The sequence below is a fragment of the Hemicordylus capensis genome, chromosome 3 (assembly GCF_027244095.1).
Source record: "Hemicordylus capensis ecotype Gifberg chromosome 3, rHemCap1.1.pri, whole genome shotgun sequence".
NCBI classification, from domain to species: Eukaryota; Metazoa; Chordata; class Lepidosauria; order Squamata; family Cordylidae; genus Hemicordylus; species Hemicordylus capensis.
The window spans coordinates 38805370-38819105 of record NC_069659.1 but is presented as its reverse complement, the minus strand read 5'-3'; positions in this window follow the sequence as shown (position 1 = coordinate 38819105).

Genomic DNA, 13736 nt, shown 5'->3' with positions numbered 1-13736 from the left:
AGAAGCTTGGAAGCGTCGCAACCCCTGTGTAGCCTCGCTCCCATCAAGCTCCCATCAGCAGTACACCTACAGTAGCCCTGCCTATTGCAACCTTCTCCTTTCTCGGTCTATTAAAGTGATAATATCTATACCCATAATTGTGATATCTATCTCTGTCAACTGAAATTGTTTTCTTACAGCGGTCCTTGTGTGCTGGCATTTGGTGGGAAGCTAGGTATTCCAGGGCACTCCTCCTCTACTGGAATTCCAGTGGCAACAGTTCTAAACAGGTTTAGATAGGAGAAAGCCTGACTTGCTCTCAGAAAAAGGGTTGTTGGCTTGTGCGGCACTTGGTGGCAGAATTTATGGAGGCTCAGAACGGGTCGGCAACCAGCAATGCACCCACTACCACGTTGCTCACCATGCAGTACCCTCACTTGCAATTCCAACAGAAAATGTTGCAACAGGTTGCGATTAAGGAAGGAGAAGAGGCACAGGTGCAAAGTACCCTCTCTTTTGCCCAAAGACCCGATCTAGCACACCTGACCAGAGAGGTGGATCTAAAAAGGTGTTGCATGTGTAGTCCACATGAGATGCCAGGCATTGCTGGACATTGTCTGTATTGTCACAGTGGACCTGGACAGCAGTGTTCCCCACAAATGCTTGCCCCTGTGTATGGGATGAGTACTTCTCCGGGCAACAGTGCAGAGGTAGTGTGTGAGTTTCTGAACCCAGAGTGCAGCCCTCCTGGCTAAACCTCTGGAAGGTATAAGATTAGCTGCAAGCACATCTAAAAGCTTGAGGGTGCGGGTGCATGCTGATGCCCCAGAGTGAATACTGCTGGACAGGTAGCAACTTGCCGATGTAGCCCACGCAGGGTGGAAATCTGTTTCTAATAGGGATGTGCACAAACAGGTTTGGAGGCCCTTTTACAGACCTCCAAACTGGTTTCAATCTCCAATGGTTCAGCCGGTTCGAAGGTGGGAAGGGATATCTTTAAGGACAGGGGAGGGTGCTCTTACCCCCCCCTCCATGTTTCCCCCACAGGCACTGTCTTTTAAAATGGTCCACTGGAGCGGCAGCATACCTCCTTGCTGCCCCAGTACTTCCTCAAACTGGAAGTGCCCGGTGCATGTGTACATGTCATGTATGCATGCACACATGTTACACGCACAATGCACACACAAAGTACGCACACTCTGGGCACTTCTGGCCCAAGGAGTCACCAGGGGGGCAAGGAAATACACTGCCACCCCGCCAGACCATTTTAAAAGACAGCACAGGCGGGGGAAACACGGCGGGAGGGGTAAGAGCACCCTCCCCCATCCATAAACATACCCCCACACACAAACACCTTCAAACTGGCAGGCACCAGTTCCGTGTACACCACTAGTTGCTAATTATGTTGTTCTAGACTTTAAGAGGTACTCAAGACTGGTGCAGTGGGATTCATTTCCACCAAGGAAAAGCAACCATAAATCGGACAACTCGAATGTGGAGTGGTGCACGCAATATGCCCTTTATCCCCTTCCACTTCCAAGAAAGCCTTTCCATGATTGAATGAGTACTTGTGTGGGAAAACAAGTCCTCAACAGACAGGGGTAATATTGCCAGGTGCAGTGCAGTGTTAATGTTAAGATGTGCCAATGTGCATGTGCAACAGTCCTTTTCATTGCCTCCCCTTTTGAATTTGGGTTGCACAGGGGAATGCCCAATTCTGGGGAAATGGATGAACACACTACTCTTGTACTGACACCCAGGGCAAAACCCATAATGAGCACACCTGGGAACATGTAGAGGGAAAGCTCTCAGTTGCAGCCTATACTTAACCAGTTAAAATGGGAAGAGAGGGGCCCAATCCTCTCTTCCTGGGGGATGGAGGGGGGCCCCAAGTCCCTTTCTTCCCAAATAGGGAAGACTGTCTTTCCCCAGAGAGATTAAAAGAGGACCCACAAGAGGAACGCAGGGAGCCTCACAGCCAGAAGTGACAAGCCATTTTTCTGGATGTTTAAAGCCAACACATCAAGCGGATTCCTTCTAGGGAGAGTCCACTTGCTGGTTGTAGACTCACATCCAGTGGGTGGATAATGGTTAGCATTGGAATCACTATGGAGGAAGTTCCCATGACAGCCCTTTAAAATGCAGTGATCACATGCTACAAGCAGAAACCACCAATGTCTCCAAGGTGAGATGTATACAATGCAGATAACTCCTCCTGTCCAAAGGTGCTGTTACAATGGCTTTGCTAGACACTGCCTTTTGAGACAGCAGTTCCCAGAAACACCAGCAGCAACTAATAGTTTGCTTCAGGTCCACCCTTGGATCCTGGGAGCAGCTGCGCTAACACCACATGGCATCAATTCTCAGGGGGCACCATCCCTTCTTGCACCCACCAATCCAACAGCCCACCACCCACTCACCCCCCATTTCTCAGGTACTGTTCAGTGTCCCTCCCGCAAAGACCTCATAACAATTTGAAAGTGGCCCTTGCCATCCTGCTGTTACCAATTATTGTGCTTGTGCATGACTGTCTGGTTCCATAGTTATCGCAAGGGCTGTAGTGCGAGGAAAGGGTTAAAATGTCTTCACCCTGCTGAGGGCTGACAATCAATGCCAAAAAGGCACCAGAAGCCTCTGAGCCAAGATGGGTGAGCTGGAGTGCTTGCAAAAACAGATATAGTGGGCATAACAGAAACATGGAACAGTGAGAACCAGTGGGACACGGTTATCCCTGGATATAAACTCTATAGAAAGCACCTTGGAGGTGGAGGGGCTCCTTGGAGGTGGAATAGCACTGTATGTTAAAGAAGGGATAGAATCTAACAAGCTAGAAAACCTAGGTGGACTGGAGTCCTCCACAGAAACCCTGTGGGTGACAATACAAGGTCTGAAAGGGAACGTGCTACTGGGGACATGCTATCACCCTCTGGATCAAAACGCTGACAGTGACTGGAAGTTGCAGCAGGAAATCAGAGGCGTCAAGGAGAGGCAGGGCAGTAATAATGGGTGACTTCAATTACCCACACATAGACTGGGGAAATTCACAGTCAGGTAATGACAAAGAGGTCAAATTTTTAGATACGTTGAATGACTGTGCCCTAGAACAGTTGGTCTTGGAACCAACCAGAGAGAACGCAACCTTGGACTTAATCCTGTGTGGCACCCAGGACCTGGTGTGGGATGTTAGTGTCATCAACCCTTTAGGGAACAGTGACCATAGTGTGATCAAATTCAGCATACATGTGGGGAGAGAATCACCAAGGAAGTCTAACACAGACACTTTGAATTTCAGAAGAGGAAACTTCTCTAAAATGAGGAGTATGGTGGGGGGAAAAAAGGTGAAAGGGAAAATCAGGAGAGTCACTTTGCTCCAGAATGCATGGAGTTTACTCAAAACCACAATACTAGAAGCCCTGTTAGATTTTATACCCCAAAGGAGGAAAGGTACCACTAAGTCCAGAAGGATGCCAGCATGGATAACAGGTAATGTCAAGGAAGCCATAAAAGGGAAGAAGGCTTCCTTCCGAAATTGGAAGGCCTGCCCAAATGAGGAGAATAGAAAGGAATACAAACTCTGGCAAAAGAAATACAAGGTGACAATAAGAGAGGCAAAAAGAGAGTTTGAGGAACATTTAGCAAAAACCATCAAAGGGAATAACAAAAACTTCTTTAAATACGTCAAATGCATGAAACCTGCCAGGGAGGAGGTTGGGCATTTGGATAATGAGGGAGTGAAAGGGATTATTAAGGAGGATATGAAGGCTGCAGAGAAGCTAAATGAGTTCTTTGCATCTGTCTTCATGGCAGATGATACTGAGAATATACCTGTTCCTGAAACAGGCTTTTCAGGGATGGAGGCTAAAGAACTGAGTCAGATAGAAGTGACAAGAGATGATGTTCTAAACTGTCTGGAAAAACTGAAAAACTAACAAATCGCCAGGGCCAGATGGCATCCATCCTAGAGTCCTCAAAGAACTCAAATGTGAAATTGCCGACCTCCTTGCTAAAATATATAACTTATCCCTGCAATCAGGCTCTGTATCAGATGACTGGAAAGTAGCAAAAGTAACACCAATTTTCAAAAAGGGATCCAGGGGCGATCCAGGAAATTACAGGCCGGTTAGCTTAACGTCTGTTCCAGGCAAATTGATGGAAAGCATCCTCAAGGATAAAATTGTAAAGCACATAGAAGAACAGGCCCTACTGGGAGAGACAGGTGCGTTTAAATTTATTCATAAATGATCTAGAAGTAAGGGTAAGCAGAAAGGTGGCCAAATTTGCAGATGAAACCAAACTCTTTCAGGTAGTGAAATCCAAAATGGATTGTTAGGAGCTCCAAAAGGATCTCTCCAAACTAGGGGAGTGGGCGACAAAATGGCAAATGTGCTTCAGTGCTGGCAAGTGTAAAGTGATGCACATTGGGATGAAAAACCCCAACTTCAGCTATACATTGATGGGATCTTAGCTGTAGGTGACTGATCAAGAGAGGGATCTTGAGGTCATGGTGGACACAGCTCGTTGAAAGTGTCGAATCAATGTGCGGCAGCTGTGAAAAAGGCCAATTCCATGCTAAAGATCATTAGGAAAGGGATTGAAAATAAAATTGCTAATATTATAATGCCCTTATACAAAACTATGGTGCAGCCACACCTGGAGTACTGTGTACAATTCTGGTCACCACATCTAAAAAAGGACATTGTAGAACTGGAAAAGGTGCAGAAGAGGGCAACCAAGATGATCAGGGGCCTAGAGCACCTTTCTTATGAGGCAATGCTACAACACTTGGGGCTGCTTAGTTTAGAAAAAAAGACGACTGCAGGGAGACATGATAGAGGTCTATAAAATCATGCATGTAGTGGAGAAAGTGGATAGAGAAAAATTCTTCTCCCTCTCACATAACACTAGAACCAGGGGTCATCCCATGAAATTGATTGCCGGGAAATTTAAGACCAACAAACGGAAGTACTTTTTCACACAACGCATAATCAACTTGTGGAATTATCTGCCACAAGATGTGGTGACAGACAACAACCTGGATGGCTTAAAGAGGGGTTTGGATAACTTCATGGAGGAGAGGTCTATCAATGGCTACTAGTAAGAGGGCTATAGGCCACTTCCAGCCTCAAAGGCAGGATGCCTCTGAGTACCAGTTGCAGGGGAGTAACAGCAGGAGAGAGGGCATGCCCTGAACTCCTGCCTGTAGGCTTCCAGCGGCATCTGGTGGGCCACTGTGTGAAACAGATGCTGGACTAGATGGGCCTTGGGCCTGATCCAGCAGGGATGTTCTTATGGTTGCACTGGGCTCCCCGCCCTCCGCAACATAGTAGCCAATGGCTGCAGCTTCTCTAACATGCTGACGTCTTGGCCACAGTGCTGCGATGTGAGCAGAACAGAACTTGCTGCGAAGTAGCCTGGGCGGATTATGTAGAGGGTGGGGTTCCTCTGTCCAGAAGCCGCAGGTTGCAAAACTGCAGTTGAACGATCGTCTGTGGCATGATTCCCAGCTTCGAGACAGCAATTCAGAATGGACAGTGGAGGGTGCTTAATCTATTTCTCTGCTCTCCGTTGCTCCACTTGAAATCCGCCTCGCTTTCTTTCAGTAGGGATGTGCATGGAACCGGGCAGGGAAGGCTCGAATTATTTCAACTCACCATTCGAACTCGCCATTCAAACCTTCAGAACCGCCCACCTTTCAAACCATTTTGGAGGCCCATGAAGGGCCTCCGAACTGGTTCTGTGCACATCCCTATCTTTTAGTGAAGGGTTCCAAAACGATGATTGCTATACAGTACTGGGGTAAACGTGCTTCTGAAACCCCATGAGGAAAAAAGCCTGTGGGGTTCAATGATTTGCTTTGAGTAGGCAGCAAAAAGGTTGAGTGCACTCCTCCTCCCCCATCACATTTCTGGTCTAAATTCCTTACTTTTGGAGCATATTTTTATTTTATTTTAAAACTGCACTTTTGCCTGCAGTGGGCTGTTAGAATGTACACTTTACAATGTTATATACTGTATTTATCTGAATCCAAGACAAGGCTTTTTCCAGGTTCTTTGATGCTAAAAATCAGGGGGTCAATTTAAATTCAGAGACATTTTCCTCTCAGGTAAATACAGAGTCCTTTCTCACAATTGGTGAGAAAGGGCTTGAGAGGGAGTGGGAAGGAAGGCTTCTGGCACTTACCTCCCTGCAGACGACCAAACAGGTTGTCCTTGGTGTGCCCCACACAGGCAGCCCTGCTCAGAGCTGCATGGAGTAGAGGAGAGGGAACTTGGCCTGGAACTTGTTATTCTGGCCTCCGAGCATCCCACAATGCCCAGGCACATGTGTCATATTGGGGATCCCCCCCCCCCATCAGACGGGCACTCTATGCGCCCGTTAGTGGTGTGCAAACAGGTTCGATGGCAAACGTGTTTGATGTCGAACCAGTTTGAACTGAACCAAACTGGCTGGAGGTGGTGGTTCGAGGGGGTGCCGGATCGAACTGGCCAGCCAGTTCCATTCACACCCCTAGTGCCCGTCTCAATGTCTCCTCGGGCTGAATACTGCCAAGGATGAATTTTCTTTTTCAAACGATTCCTATAAAGACTGAAGACAAGATACTGAACAAATGGCAGAGTCAGCTTAATTCATTTATTTGGAATTATTTAAAAAAAACTAGAATACAATTTAAGGTTATGCAAGATGCAAAAGAGAGAGGTGGACTTGGTGTTCCTAATTTGAAGCTTTACTATTATGGCAGTTGTTTGACTTGGATTTCAGATTGGATTATATCTCCCTATGGTCATTTTACAGGAATGGAGAGCTCTGGTCTTTCTAGAGGATTACACAATTACTTGTGGATTTTTAGCTCTAGAAAAGATCTGGAGATACAACATCATGCCATCAGTCAAAGTCTTTTATATGTCTGGAACAAATATCAAAAAAGAATAGGCCCGAGGCTATCACCTTTAGCTTCCATTTTGCATGTTTATTTCTTTGAAGAGGAATTCTCTTATAAGTATAAATTTTGGAGAGATAATTTATATACTTTGCATAGTTTAACCCAATACTTAGATCAAAGTAAACCAATGTCTTTTGAACAATCACTCCAATATCCATCTTGGTTTCAACATGCCCAGATTAGTCCGATAGTACAGAAGGAGTTGCAGATACAGGGTGGAAAGCTTAGAGAAATGACTGACTTTGAAGATCTCATTACTCAAAATACGGATCATTTGCTGTGAAGAATATATAAATTGTTACTGAGATATGAGACAGAGACGGAGCAGATTAAAGAATGCATGATAAAATGGATGCAGAATTTAAACAGACTGATTGACATTTCCGACTGGGAATACCACTGGAAAAAGAATATCAAATTTACTTTGAGCAATAATTTAAGAGAAATTGGTATAAAATGTTTTTTAGATGGTACATAACTCCCCTGACTGTTAACAAAATGCATGACTATTTTTCGAAGAATTGTTGGAAATGTAATCAACAACCTGGATCATTTTATCATATGTGGTGGTGTTGTGATAAGGCTCAATTGTTCTGGAAGCAAATTCATATGAAAATCGAACAAATCTTAGAGATTAAGCTCCCTTTTCTTCCAGAAATTTTTCTTTTAAGTGTGACAAAACCCTATATTTCTTCTAAACTTAATGAGTTGTCTTTGTATATGATTACTGCAGCTAGGATTATATATGCCTCTAATTGGCGTGTGTCTGAGATTCCTTCTTTAAATGATTGGTTTCTGAAACTATGGGATTACGCCTCAGTTTCGAAAGTCTCAGCCTATAAGAATGGTATGTCTACTGAGTAATTTATGTCTGTCTGGGAGACTTTTATAAACTATAATATTCAACAAGGTCACCATTTGTACCCAATGTCTGGATTTGATTTATGATATTTTTGTTATAAAAGGTAAACAAGTGCTGATAAGGTTTTATAGCAGTCCAATGTTTGAGATTTCTTTTTAACTTATCCTTTATATTTCTTATAAGAATAATGTTTGAATTTTTATATACTTTTATTTTATTATTATTTTTCTTTTGGAAGTTGTTCCAAATATAAATATATAGGGCTTACTTTTACTTCTCTTTTGTTAACTTGGCAATTTTTAATAGAAATTGTTCTTTTCCATTTCTATCTGTACTTAAGAAATGTAATGTTGTTTCTTTTTTCTGTTACCTAATTATTTGCGGGGATAGGTATGGGAAGAGGTTGTTGTTTTCCTCCTTTTTTTCAACTCTGATAACAATTTGTAATGTTATATATCTCTGTTATTTTGGAAATCCTTTATGTATTCTTCTTTTATTCTTTCTTTAATTAAAAAAATTTAAAAATTCTAATTAAAACAATATTTTTTAATTGCTTACCCCCTCCAGAGGACTTCCTCTAGATGGTGAGGGGGTCCACGGGGCTTCCCCCTCCCCATGCTGGTCTCCTTGCCACCCTAACCAGCCATCGGCCAGCTCTTCGGCCTGTTTGGGCCTTCTCCCTCTGGCATGGTGGCCATTTTGGAGGCTGCCATGCCTACGCAATGGGCCTCTGAATGGCCAGGCCACACAGAGACCTATTGCACAGGTGCAATGGCCTCCAAAATACAAGGAGGCCAGTGGGGGAGGGGGAACCCCCACGGACCCCCACCCCCGCCACCTAGAGGAAGTCCCCTGGAGGGGTTAAGTGATTAAAAAAATTGGGGAGAGGAATTCACGAATCCCCTGGACTGAACCAAACCTGAGGGGGGGAGGTTCGTGGGGGTGCCAGACCAAACTGGCCAGCCAGTTCCATGCACACCCCTAGCACCCGTCTCTGTGTCTCCTTGGGCTAAATTCAGCCTGAGGAGACACACGATAGCCAGTAGCCGGGGTAAGGGTGCGAGAGCTGGGTTCATCAAGAGAGTTAGGCAGGCGGGGAGGATTTTCCCTTCTACAATGGAAAACACACTTGGAAAAAGTTTCCTCAGGACTGCATTAATCTGTTCACTTTTGGTTTCACTTTCTATTCCCCTCCCCTCCCCTTCCCATCCCGTGCATTTATATCCAGACAACTCCTCCTTGCTCAGATCTACTCCATCCCCCCAAATCCTCTATTCATTCATTCATTGACCTTTGTCTGCACTTTGGGGGGTGGGGGCAAGGGCTTGACTGTGTTTCTGTGGTGCATGTACACCATCGATTTTTCTCAACCCTGCTTATATGAGATTAATTATGTTAACTAATCCAAAACACTGTTCCTTCTGTACTAAGAAGCACCAACACCGTTTCTTTTTCTTTTCTCCTTCTGTATTTCTTTTTGCATACCTGCTGTGCATTTGCTCCTAGAGATGTGCATTTGTTTCAGGACAAACAGCAAAACTTAATGAGTAAAACTGATTTCATTCTGTTTGGCAATCTTCCTCTGAGCTGAGTACAACTCCAAAGCAGTTGGTCTTGTCTATTTCAACATTTTGGCCTTCTCATCAAAGTGCTCAAATATCTGATAGGGTTCTTCAATCATAACTGGCTGGTTTGGACAACACTCCCCTCCCCTGCAAACCAGCCTACAGCACAGTATTAAAAAGGGAGAATGTGCCAAGGGCACATAGGTCTTTACATTTTCAGCACATATCCTGACATACTCCAGACGCATTCCTTTATGGTGGTGGTATATGGACACATGTCTTCCATATACCCTCATATTATTCTCAGTTTGTGATATTGTGCATAGGGTAGCTTTCAGACAAACTGGTATTTGCTTGTCTGCTCCAGTATCTATTTCCTATCTATTTCCTCCTGTATCTATTTCCTATTTCCTATCCCACCTCCATCATGTTGGAGGCTTGGCGGTGGGTGGGATGTTCCCTTGGCTTTATTTGAAACAGCACATTAATATGCTGCCCACTGATTCAGTACACAGCCCAGCCCCAGTTTCCTCTATCCCAGTGTCTGTGCATTTTACTGTTTGTGCTGCTTGCCTTGGATCATTTTACTTGCAAACAGAGTCATTGCCAGATTGTGCAGGGTCTTGTGCTAGGCTCCTGTTGCCCCCACCCCCAGCTTACCTGCAGCAGTGACTGGGTGGTTCCAGGCAAGTGGGTGGGCAGCTTCTTACCCTCCCATCTTCAGAAGGTGAGAAGAAGAGAAATTGCCACCACTGCTGTCAGGTCCTCCAATGGCAATCCCTTCCTTCCCACCGGCCAATAAGCTTTCTCAAAAGGGCCCCTGTGTCCTCACAGGTTCCCCTGGGACTCCATCGGCAGGTGGGGAGGGTGAGAGGAGCAGCTGCCATGAAAGTCAATGACTTTCAGCTTAATGCAATACCTACATTCATCTCCTGCTTTGACACTTTAGAGCGGCAGTTCAGATGCTTTTAAGGGCCATGTCACATGGTAATTGAGAGGGTGGTGGCCTCCCAGCTCGAGACAGTTTTGGAGGAAACTGATTATCTAGACCCATTTCAGACTGGCTTCCAGATGGGCTATGGGGTGGAGACTGCCTTGGTTGGCCTGATGGATGATCTCCAACTGGGAATTGACACAGGAAATGTGACTCTGTTGGTCCTTTTGGACCTCTCAGCGGCTTTCGATACTATCGACCATAGTATCCTTCTGGAGCGTCTGAGGGTGTTGAGAGTGAGAGGCACTGCTCTGCAGTGGTTCCACTCCTACCTCTCGGGCAGGTTCCAGATGGTGTCCCTTGGGGACTGTTGTTCTTCAAAATCTGAACTTTTGTATGGTGTCCCTCAGGGCTCCATATTGTCTCCTATGTTGCTTAACATCTACATGATAAGAGACCGAAGAGCTCGCTCAGGCAAGGAACATAGGAAGCTGCCATATACTGAGTCAGACCATTGGTCCATCTCACTCAATATTGTCTACACAGACTGGCAGCGGCTTCTCCAGGTTGCAGGCAGGAATCTCTCTCTGCCCTATCTTGGAGTTGCCAGGGACGGAACTTGGAACCTTCTGCAGTTCCCAGAGTGGCTCCATCCCCCAAAGGGGAATATCTTACAGTGCTCACACATCAAATCTCCCATTCATATGCAATCAGGGCAGACTCTGCTTTGTTAAGGTGACACAAGACCAGCTCTCCTCCTTTTAAAGGGTTATTTATTTATTTATTTATTTATTTTATTACATTTGTACACTGCCCCAAACTTTCATCTCTGGGTGGTTAAAAAAAGTATAAAACAAGTTAAAATATATACAAAAACTTAAAACAATTTAACAATTTAAAAATCAGCCATGAATTAAAACCTTAAAAATTATGAGGCCCAGAAGCCAGTAAATAAAAAGAGAAAAGCTTAGAAAGTTAAATAGAAAGCAAAGCAAAGAGAAAAGCTTTGAAAATGGAGACAGCACAAGGATTCCAGATGACTGAGAAGTTGTAAGGTCCTTAGTACGAGCTCTGGTCTTTCAAGATGGAGATGCACCTCAAGTCATGTACTTGGCCGTGTTCTGCACACCCAGCATCGTGCAGATGCAGGAAAGGAACAGAAAGAATGGGACAGAGCAGATGAAAAGGCGTTAGGGATGATTTTCTTAGCAGTGAGTGGCCAAATCTTAGTGCATCTAAGAGACAAAGAAAATGCAAAGGATATGTGGGAAACGCTGAAGGGATTATATAAAAAGAAGTCTGTGGTTTCCAAAGTGCATCTTTTAAGAAAATGGAGCAATAAATGACTTGGAGAAGGAAATAATCTGTCCAAGCACATAAATGAAATGTTAGAAATATCTAGGCAACTGCAAACTCAGGAATTAATCATGCCAGATGCAGTTTTGATAGGATTGCTGTTGAATAGTTTGCCACATTACTTTGATAGTGTGACTACTGCCTTGAAAGTCAAGAAGGATGCAGACTTACAATTTGTAATAAACCGTCTAGAGGACTTTGATTTGTGCAGAAGGGACGATGGACAACCAAAGGAAAGCAAAGAAAATGCATTTAGAATCTTGCCAAGAAATAAGAAATGCGTTATTTGTGGAAGCTCCAAACACTTACAGAATAAATGTCCCAAAAATAAAGAGTTTGCAGACAAAAGGCAAGCAAAACAAAGTTGCAAAGAGAGTGAGTCATCTGGGAACACAGAGTACAGAACTTACAAGCAAGCAGGGACTAAAGCTAATAAGCAAAGGGCATACCCTGCAAGGACAGATAAAGTTTTGGAAGCTAAGTCTGAGAAATACAACAGTGGCGTTTGCATTGACTCAGGTGCTACAAGCAACCTGATTGGAAAAAAGGAGAGATTTATAAACCTAGTTTTAAAATCCCTATATACTTGGCAGATGGAAAACTGATGTATGCAGAAGGAAAAGGATCTGCACAGTTGCTCTGCAAACTGGAGAAAGGAGAAACCATTGAATTAACACTTGAAGAAGCTTTGTATGTGCCTACACTAGAAACAAGTCTGATGTCTGTAAAATATGCTACAGAAAGGGGCTATGAAGGAAAATTTAAAGGAAGGCACTGTTTCATTACTCATGAATAGGAATTGCTTATGAAAGCAGTTTTACAAGAGAATGGATTGTTTGACGCAGAATGTGTGACTGAAAAGGCCAAAACTGTGAAGGAATGCACACACAAAGTATGTCTGAATTTGTGGCACAGAAGGTTAGGCCATAGAGATGCCAAAAATGAAATGTCAGGCTGAAAAGTTGGATTTGGTAAAGGGTTTAAAAATAGCCTCCTGCAGCACTGAATCAAAGTGTGCATGCTGTATAAGATCAAAAGCAACATGGCCTGCTCTTCTTCCACGCAAAGAAAAACACAGCATCATTTGGATCTGATTCATAGTGATCTTTGTGGACCTATGCAAGTTAATACATCAGGAGGGAGTAAATATCTTCCTACTTTCATTGATGACTATTCTAGATACACATAAATATACCTGTTAAGTGAAAAGGGACAAGTGCTGGAAAGACTAAAAGAATATGTTGCAAGAGTGGGCAACAAGTTTGGGAGAAAGCCACAGATCCTCCACATGGACAATGGTGGCAAATACACTGGGAATATGTCATAAGATTCCTAAAGGAGGAGGACATAGAACATCAAAAGACTGTTCCTTATACTCCGGAGCAAATGGAGTGGCGAGGAAAAAAGAACGGTTCTCTTATGGAAATGATGAAATGCATACTTGTAGATGCTGGCTTGGCTACTAAATTTTGGGGCGAGGCAGTGATGACTGCTACTTATCTGCAAAACAGATTGCCAACAAAGGTACAGGAACAACACCACATGTGCTTTGGCATGCCAACAAGCACACTTTAAATCATATAAGAGTGTTTGGATCAAACACTCCAAACACCTATATACCAAAAGCCAAAAGGACCAAACTCAACTGAAGATCTGAGGAAGGAATACTTGTTGGCTATTCCATAGGATGTAAAGGATATAGGATTTTAGATCTTGCTGCAGAAACAATTAAAATATGCAATGTAGCAAACTTCAATAAAAATGATAAACCAACCACTAGTGAACTGCCAACTTAGAGCCCAATTTCCAGTTGGAGAAAGAATCAAAGCAATATGACCAAAAGGAAGGTTCCACTGAAAGTTTTAGCAGAAGAGGATGCTGATGACAAACAAAGTGTGCAACGTTCAATACGACAAAATAAAGGAGTTCCACTTAAGAAACTTTCCTACATTTCAAAGGGAGAAAGGTTTCAATCAAGCATGTGGAAAGAAACTGATAACTTACCTGCAACTGAAGCACAAAACTGGAAGGAAGCTGCAAAAGAAGAAATGGAATCACTGCACAAAAATAACACATGGATACTCACAGAGTTACCAGAGG